Here is a 9,378-nt window from a genome sequence, read left to right as displayed (position 1 = left end):
TATAATATGAAAAAAAGTATTGAGCACAATGTCAAGCACGTGGTGAATTGCCCCCAAGCACTAACTGGTTTATTCCTTGCATTTGTTACCCAGCCTTTTGGAGCTGGGAGAGTAAATCATTGCTCATTTAGAAGAGCATGTTCCCTATCTTCTAAGTACTTGTAGAAATGCAAATAAAAATAAGAAAGTAGGGGCCAGTGTTGTGGTATAGCAAGTTAAGCTGCTGTCTTGCAATACCGCATCCTATGTACATGCCGGTTCACATCTTAGTTGCTCCAGTTTACATCTACCTCCATGCTAACGTCCCTGGGAGAGCAACAGAAGATGGCCCCAGTCCTTGGGTCCCTGGACCCAAGAGATTCAGATGAAGCTCCAGGTTCCTGACTTTTGCCTGGGCCAGCCCTGGCTGTTGTGGCCATTTAAGGAGTAAAATAGCATTTGGAAGATCTCTCTCTGTCAGAGAAATATATATTTTTGTTTGTTTGTTTATTTTTGACTAAAACTCCCAACAGGTGGAAAACGAATCTGCAGGTTCAGGAAGACAATGATCAGGCCTATACATAACCCAAGAGAACAGGCTAATTGTTTAGCTTCCTGCCTGGTTTGTCTCTTCTCGGAGAGAGCCTCTCCTATCCCACATGACCCTGCACGTGGAGCCATGAATGCAGAGCTTCTATTGAGGACTGTTGGAAAAACCTCTGCTGTCTCCTGTGCTGCCTTTCTCCCCACCAGCTGGATGTAGCTGGAGTGGTTGTTGCCCATTCTCCCTAAGAGCAGTTCAAATTACCTCATAAGAGGGGAGGTTGACAGAGAAGCAGCTCCCCAGCTAGGCAGATAGGGACCAGGAAGACCACTTTCCACCATCTGCTAGTGAGTCTCAGAGGACTTGACAAAATACCAGCAATTGTCTTCTGTGGCTGAAGAAAGCTCTTACCCCATTAATCATCAAGTCCATCCCTGCTCAATGTCTCTCCCAGACTGCCACAAAAACGTTCCCTTTCTCAGCCTATAAAACCCCTTGCACAATCAGCTCTTAAGGGTACCCTCCTTCAGGGACACCATCCAGCATTTTTTTTCCTGATAAGCTTCCTCTGCTTTACTCATTCTTCCTTATCCATGTTCCTTGTTCTTCACTGATGTGAGACAAAGAACTCAGCAGAAAAGGGAAATTGTAATCTCAAAGATCTGTTAGCATTTTAAAAATTGGGTGTAAAGATAAATCTGTAATGTCTGACACAAACTAGGCAAGTAAAGTCCCAGCTGGGTATGACATAATGTGCACTATTAGCATGCCATTGGCATCACCACTCTTGCCTGTTTGTTTCAGAAATCATGTTAATTCTTTTTTGGGGAGAGGGGTGGGATAGTTGGGGGTTAATTTTTACTGGAAAGACAGATTTACATAGAGAAGGAGAGACAGAAAGATCTTCCATCTGTTGAGTCACTCCCCAGGGGACTGCAATGGCCAGAGCTGAGCCGATCCGAAGCCAAGTGCAAGGAGCTTCTTCCAGATCTCCCACATGGATACAGGGTTCCAAGGCTTTGGGCCAGCCTCCACTGTTTTCCCAAGCCACAAGCAGGGAGCTGAATGGGAAGTGGAGCAATGATGACATGAACCAGCATCCATGTGGGATCTCGGCAAGTACGAGGCAAGTATTAGCACTGAGTCACCATGCTTGGACCAGAAATAAGGTTAATTCTCACAGTGTCTCTTCAAAAACTGTAAATAATTTAAGTTACTATGATTCACAATTTTTTTCTCTCATGCCTCTATCAATTTATTTTTAAACTTTTTAAATTATTTTTTCCATGATATGATTTTGTAGGTATAGGGATTCTACCTCCATGTGCCTTATAATCCCTAAAATGTTTTCCCTCATATTATTACAATAGTATAGTCCTTCAGCATCATTCACAAATCCAACATTCTACTATTTGAGTGCACCATGACATTTACACCATAGGAAATGTTAGAAGGTTTAGTATCTTATTGTCCAACTATATTTAACAGTTTCATTTGGGAGTTTTCTCTGTTGATTTGGGAGTAGAGATGTTTTCTGGAAGATACCCTCACTTCCTGGTATGCTAGTTTCCATTATAGAGTTCATTTGGATAAATTTGTGTATATACATGTCTACCTATACATCTGTTGATATTGTATTTTGCTTGAAGATTCCATTACATCGGAAAGAACAAATGATATTACTCGTTTTGGATTTGACTCGTTTCACGGAGTATGCTGGCTTCTAGTTGGGATCATTTTGCTGTAAATGGTACAATTTCATGTTTGATGCCTGAGTAGTATTCAATGGGGGTGGATATGCAACAGTTTCTTCATTCTTTTTTCAGTGGGCATCTGGAAGCATCCCACATAAGCAATTTCCAACTAGTCTGCCTGGGAAATCAGTGGAAGATACTCCAACTGCTTGAAAATACCTGAAAAGAGGATCTGGCTCTGGGCTTTGGCCTGTATCTAATCTGGCAGTTGTGGTCATTTGAGCAGTAGATCAGCAGATGGACAATCTCTATCTTTCTCTAGGTTTGTTTTCTCTCTTGTAACTCTGCCTTTTAAAGGAATATGTATATATTTTTTATAACACCATATTTTTATTAAAACTATTTATTTTTATTGGAAATACAGATATACAGAGAGGAGAGACAGACAGGAAGATTTTCCATCCGATGACTCATTCCCCAAGTGACCGCAATGGCCCAGTGCTGTGCCAATCCAAAGCCAGGAGCCCAGAGCTTCTTCCAGGTCTCCCGTGCAGGTGTATACATTTTAAAATAAAAAAGAATTGTGGGGAAATTTTGTCCTGCTCAAAATTTTTAAATTTTTCTATGAAAATTGGCACATTTTTAGTTACTAAAATGTTAAAAAAAATTTTTAACTTTATCTTGCTCTAAATAGGCAGTTTTCTTTCACTTGTTCCTAAAATTAGATAAAAACATTGGCAGCCATGGCCAGGCAGGACAACAGATCATGTGATACGCTTATTATTCCTTAAATATGTAAACTCTAGTAAAACAGATTTTTGTGCACCATTTGATATTATGTTTGAATAGACTAGAAAAGTGTGTGACATTGGAAACATTTCAATAAATGTTTGTTGCATGAGTAATGTACTAAATATAGGATTTGCACAGTTGATACTGAATAGAATCAATGAAAAGAATTGTTCAGGGTGATTAGATTCAACACTTAGCAAACACTTCATTCCTTTCTGTGTTTGCAGACTTATTTTATTTGAGAGGCAGAGTGACGGGGCAGAGGCAGAGACAAAAGGGGAGGGGAGAGAGTGAGAGAAGGAGTAAGAGAGAGAAATAGAAAGAGAGAGAGACTTCCAAGTACTAGGGCCATCTCCTGCTGCCTTCCTAGGAGCAGTCACTGGATGGGGAGAAGGACGGCCAGGATTTCAATCATCACTGCATTGTGGGATGCCTCAATCAGAAGCGGTGTTTTACCCACTGAACCACAATGCTGGCTTCAATCACATCATTCTTTTTTTTTCTTAAGTTTTGTTTATTTTTTTTATTGGAAAATCAGAATTACAGAGAGAAGAAGGAAGAAAAGACAGAAAAAGATCTTCCATCTGCTGTTTCATTTCCCAAATGGCTTCAATGGTCAGAACTGAACTGGTCTGAGTTTTATTCTTGCTTTAGTTGCATTTATGTTGTATTTTTGTGTGTAAACAAATAGAACTAAATAAAAGTCTTTCTCTCCCCGCCCCCCCCCCCCCAGTTTGGTTGTAGTTTGCTTAATTTTTATACAATCCCTAATAAACCGAAAACTTCTGGGAAAGAATGATCCGTGATAATGCCAAGGTCTATTTCCTGGTTATGTGATGCTGACATTAAGCTAACTGGTAGTATTTTTTTTCCATGATGCCAACAGTAATTTTGGCAAGCGATCAAAACAAGCAGTGTTCCTTAAAAACTGGGGTCTAGTTAAAACTAGAATATTTGAGTTTTCTCTTGAAAACTCTTTTTTTTCTTGCCTTTGGCCATACGAGTTTCTGTAGGCCTCAAAAAGAGGGGCGAGCCAGAGCTATAATAGGAAGTGTTGTCTCCCAGTTCACCAGTCTGATGATCATGAGCCTAAATAATTAGAAACTCAATGGAAAATCCATTAGTATTGGCTAAAAGCCAAACCCCCAGAAACATTTTTATTTTCACATTCACACTTTTGAGAAAATTTTTCTTCTGGGTGTCTGGGTTTTGGATCTGAGTAAAACTGTCATGTCTTAATTATATTCAAAGCTACCCTCTTGACTTCTATTTCAGCTGTGATATTAGCCTTCACACTTGGACTGGTCTAAATTCTCCTTGGCTGGAGAGTGAGAATTTCATATGTTTTCTTTTCATCTGCAGACATCTGTATTCTGTTTAACTCAGGACTGTAAAATTCACAGAGCAGGAAGGCATTCAACACATTGTGACCACTGTGGGACTCGTTCCTTTCAGGCCAGAAACTACAAAAATTCTTTTACCAGTGATTTAGAAAATGTTTTCACAATGAAGACCAAAGACAAAAAAATATCAAACTATTACAATTATGAATTAAAAAAAAATTCTCTGTATAGTTTATCCATCACTTGTTTGTCCAGAACATCTGTGAACATTAAATTATTTAGGAAAAAAACGTATAATTTAAAGTATGTCTAATTTCACTTGGTACTGAGGAAATACAAACATCATTTATTTAAAAATTAGAGGAATTTTCTGAAATCTTTTTTCTAAGTCCAATAATTATAGAATTCTACTTCTTAAAAGTGTAAGTTTACTTGTTAGATTGCATAAATCTCACTGTACTTCTACAAGGGTTTGAATGGATATTATAGATAAAAAAATATGGAACCAGGGGATCAAATGACTTCTTAAAGTTATTGTTAAGTAGATATTAACACTATCATATTCTTTTAAAAATAATTTCTTAGTAATTTGTTTGACCTAAAGTTAGCTCTCAAAAATGTGATCATTTCCTTTGAGGAAAGAAAAAATTATCAAAAAATGTAAATACTAGACAAAAATCTAGTAGCTACAATAAACCCATTTTAGCTAAATTAGTGAGATGTTTTATTTAATTATATTGCACTTGTGATCTCCATTGTTCTGCCCAATATTTATGGATGAAATATATGTACCCTTGAATTGCCTTTAAATAGGATCCATGTCAAAATCATTAATTCATGGCCTGTAGGAATTATTGCAAATTTATCTTCAAGTACATGAATATGTGGTGATAGTGTGTTATTTAAAGAAAAGGAAAAATTTATTCTTAAGGTGATCACACCTCCAAATGCAGCTGATGAGTACATTCAGTTGATCATATGAGATGAAGGAAAACAGCTTCAGTTAACAAACCATGTTTCTCAATAAATATTTGATGTATCCAGTAATATATGAACTATATGTCAGGAAAGGAAGACTCCTGAGGATACACATATCATCTTAAATGTTTGTATGTTTATCCTGATCAAAAAAGCATGGATTTAGTTATATATTTTGCATGCTTGCAAAATGAGGATGAGCAACATTTTGAATGTTATCAGAAAATGTGGGGAATACAAAATGCGTATAATGCTGATATCTCTATCAAGTTTCCTATTATTATATACAGCTAATATATTTTTGATCCTTTTGAATGATATGACTTTATTGGAACTTAAGGACTTTTTAAAACTGATTCAAAAAATTAAAATTCCAATTTATGTTTTGATTCTTAAATCTAATTTTTATAGACAAAAATACCAGAAATGTGAAAATTATTTTTCTATAATCAGTAATCCCAAAGAGGATGATCATAATTTCAGTTCAGAATGTTGGATAATGGCCTGTGAACAATGACATGCCATACATTCTGGATCTTTTCCATGTTCTTTATCACCAGCGACCTTCAAATGGATTCTGCAACTCTAGTCAACCTTGCTAACTTAGAAGTGGATTTTTTTTTCTGTAGAAAACTCTTCTGAGTGGAATTTGGCAGGTAAATCCTGGGATTGAGATCCTAAGCATTTGTGGATTTCCACTGCAGACAAACAATCCTGGAGACAACATGCTTGAGAGATTTTGTGCTTCTTTCTATGAAAAACAAAGATAAATGGGTGAACAGTTTCTAAGAAAGAATAAGGCAGATGTGAAGGCCACAGCAGAGAGGATGGCATCCAGAGATTGTTACAGTGCCTAGTCCTTCCATGCCATTTCTTTGATAAATATTTATAAACATACTTCAATGGGTAAATGAGTATGCTCATGTCTTCTCAAGCACTGATTTTGAAGGAGTCCCTAATGAAAAGGCATAAAACAAGGGGCATTTTCTGACAAGTGACCACATGATCATTTGACCAGTTCAAGGGTTTGCAGTTTGGGGAAGTATACAAAGGCCTCTTATGAGGACAGTGCTTTCCCAGGCCCATCGCAACAATGTTTGATGTGTAGGACTCTGCTGCATGCATGGAGTGATCAGTAGCTATGGCAGATTGACAGTTTCGGTGTGAATGGAAAAGTAAGCAAATACTAAAAGGCATGGGAAAATATCAGAAGTATTTACCTATGAAAAACAATTCCTTCACCGGCCCAGAGTCCACTCAAGCCTTCTTTCAATCTCCCTTTCAGGGTTCATACTATAAAACTTTCTCTCAGAGGATTCTATGTAGCAAAGTTCTCTCCTTCCTACAAATGACCATAAATGCAAATGATGTTCCTTTACCCTAGACTGTCCTTATTGCTTTTCTCTTTCCACCTGAAAAGCCACTAATTCCTTAGAATAAACTCATAATGTGGAAGTAGCAGACAGCTTTTTGTGTGAGCTCCTAACACAGGTGCACTGAGCTCCTATATCATGAGATGCATGAAACCTGTTTACCTTTTCCAAATAAAAACAAATAAACTCACATGTATTCTTCAGTTTGAAAATTTCATTCCCACCCCTGCTTCTCCAGCAGAAGTATTTTTCCTCCCATATAACTATGCATTGTTTATGTTTATTGGCTTAAGAATCATTTGAGATTCATCTTATCACCCTGATGTTTGAAATCTTAGCTTCTGTCACAGTGTTTGTCATATAATAGATCTGTTTTATAAGTTCATGGTTGGTTCATAAAGCAAATGCCATGTGTGCACCCTCAAATTATCCATAAACCTTCTCTAACCATTTACTTACTAATTTAATAAAGCATGCATTTAGTCAGCCAAAAAAAGTGTATTAAATGTCTTCTGTGTCATTGTCTAGAAGTATTATTCACATCTTTGGACCTAAAGGTTGACTTTCGCATACAATCAACACTCACTCATTCTGTCCCAGACATTCCCCCAAACTGTGTGTTGCTGTCTCCCTGGCCACTGAAACTGGTAGCTTGCTCCTATGCTCCCTGTACACGGTGACTCTCCTTGTTGCACAGCTGATGGCTCAGCTCTCTGGGGAACTCATTTGCAGATTTGATTTATGTCTGAGTGAAAATGTTGCAGCCACTTGGATGTAGGGTCAATAGTTCGGTGGGGATTTCTGTCCTTTGATACTCTCTTGGCCCAGCTTGTGAACAACGTGGCAAGCTGGGCCTAATGGCCACTAATGAAGCCAGCACGTGCTGTCTTAGCAGGCATCTGTTCTGTATTCTCAATCTACTTCAACAGAAATATTTTCTGCCAGCCTAGCATAGCTCAGAGGCGTGGGTAAAGTCTACCTGATGAGAAAGGAGGCATGGCAGCGTGAATGGGTACAACGTATTCTTAGCATAGACATCATAACAAAGGAAACATACCTCATCCTTCCTCAAATGACACATGGAAACACAGATTACCATCTCCCTGTAAAACAAGGGGCTGGGGCTAGGAACAAGTTAGATTCACAGCAAAGCCAGAAGGCAGAAGATCAGAGAGAAAGGAAGAGGCCGAGAGGGAGAGAGAAATATCTTGCATCCATCAGATCAATCCCCAACAGGCTACAACAGCCAGATTTGGTCCAGGCAGAAGCCAAAAGTCAGGAACCTCTTGCCACTGCCCAGCATTGGTGGTGGGAGCCCAAATATTTGGGCCATCTTCAGCTGCCTCTTCAGGTGCATTACCTTGAAGCTATAATGGAGGCAAGGTATGCTATTTGTTGAAATTCACATTTGTATATCTTCTGTGTTTGGAATTCCATAACCATAGACATATAAAGTTATCACTTGGCACAAGGTCAAAAAGAACAACATTATGTGTCTCCAAAATCTTCTTTTTTTCTTTAGAAAGTGGTGTTTATTTTGCATCAACTTCACTCCATCTCTGCTTCAAAGACTGCAGATGACTTAAGATTACTTGGTGGTTGTTCCTACCCATTCAGCGGCCTGGGCCGTGGGGGCCGCAGACCACTCTTCAGTGGCTGGCTGGGTGCTCCAGTCTTTAGTGGGGAACAGTTGGATAGGCACAGGAGGCACCTGCACACCCTCTGAGTAGTCTGCAACCTCAAGTTGGGTAGCCATGAACTCAGAAGTGGGGGCACTCCATTCACCCTGGAACTCCTCCTTGCTCACAACCTTTTCAGCCACAGCCTGTTCTTCTTTTTCAATCTACTTAGGATCACGTTAGAAGTAGAGATCAGCATGACCTCCCATGGGTGTTCACGGGAGATAGTGCCACTCATGCACAGAACCCTCTGGGCCAGCATTCATTACATCAAACCACGGAGTGGGCTGCCTTGATGTTGCACAGGATGGCATTGTCCATGTAGCGCAAAGGAGAGTGCGTGTTGCACAGAGCGATGGTAGGCATGTTCATGTATGATTGCTCCATGAGGGGCTGATTGTTGGCCCTAGGATCTGTCACTATCAGGAGCCGCGGCTCCTGGGAGGTGGCCTGGATCTGGTTAGTGACGATGCCGGGAGTGAAGCGGCCAGTGATGGGAGTAGCTCCAGTGGCAGCAGCAAACTTCAGCACAGCCCTCTGGCCAGTGTTCCAGGAGGAGATTACGCTGACGTCTGCAGGGTTCTCGATAGCCACAATGGCCTATGCTTGCTACCAGCAGGAGCTTCTCCCAGTTCCTCTTGAGGTTGATGATGTAGACGCCATGGCTTTTCCTTTTGTAGATGTACTGCTCCATCTGGAAGTCGAGGTTGGTGCCTCCCAAGTGGGTTCCTGCAGCCAGGAATTTGAGGACATACTCCTCCTTCCTCTGCAGGACATCAAGGGCTCAGGACATCCTGACGGTTTCCTTGTAAAGTTACACGGGGAATGAATGACAATGCCGTATGGACCACTCGCCGGGAGCAAGGAAGATGATGTGTCTTTAAAATCTTCCAGTGTAAGTAGCATTAAATGCCTATCTTAATGGTAGTTAATATAATGAATCTCTATACCACAGTAATGTTAAATAGGACACAGACATCCAAACTGATATCTTAA

The 9,378-nt window shown here is 39.7% G+C and overlaps 1 pseudogene across 1 annotated transcript; it reads right to left on the bottom strand.

The window, feature by feature from the left end:
- Positions 1-8,291: 8,291 nt before the first annotated feature.
- Positions 8,292-9,175, bottom strand: LOC121156507 (annotated as a pseudogene). Its single transcript, XR_005883871.1, has one exon. The product of XR_005883871.1 is annotated as a 40S ribosomal protein SA-like (transcript).
- Positions 9,176-9,378: the final 203 nt, after the last annotated feature.

This window comes from Ochotona curzoniae, unplaced genomic scaffold (genome assembly GCF_017591425.1).
Source record: "Ochotona curzoniae isolate NIBS_2020 unplaced genomic scaffold, NIBS_Ocur_1.0 contig_3432, whole genome shotgun sequence".
Classification (NCBI taxonomy): Eukaryota; Metazoa; Chordata; class Mammalia; order Lagomorpha; family Ochotonidae; genus Ochotona; species Ochotona curzoniae.
Note: the sequence above shows the minus strand (reverse complement) of the source record. Positions and strands in the feature narration are given on the sequence as shown.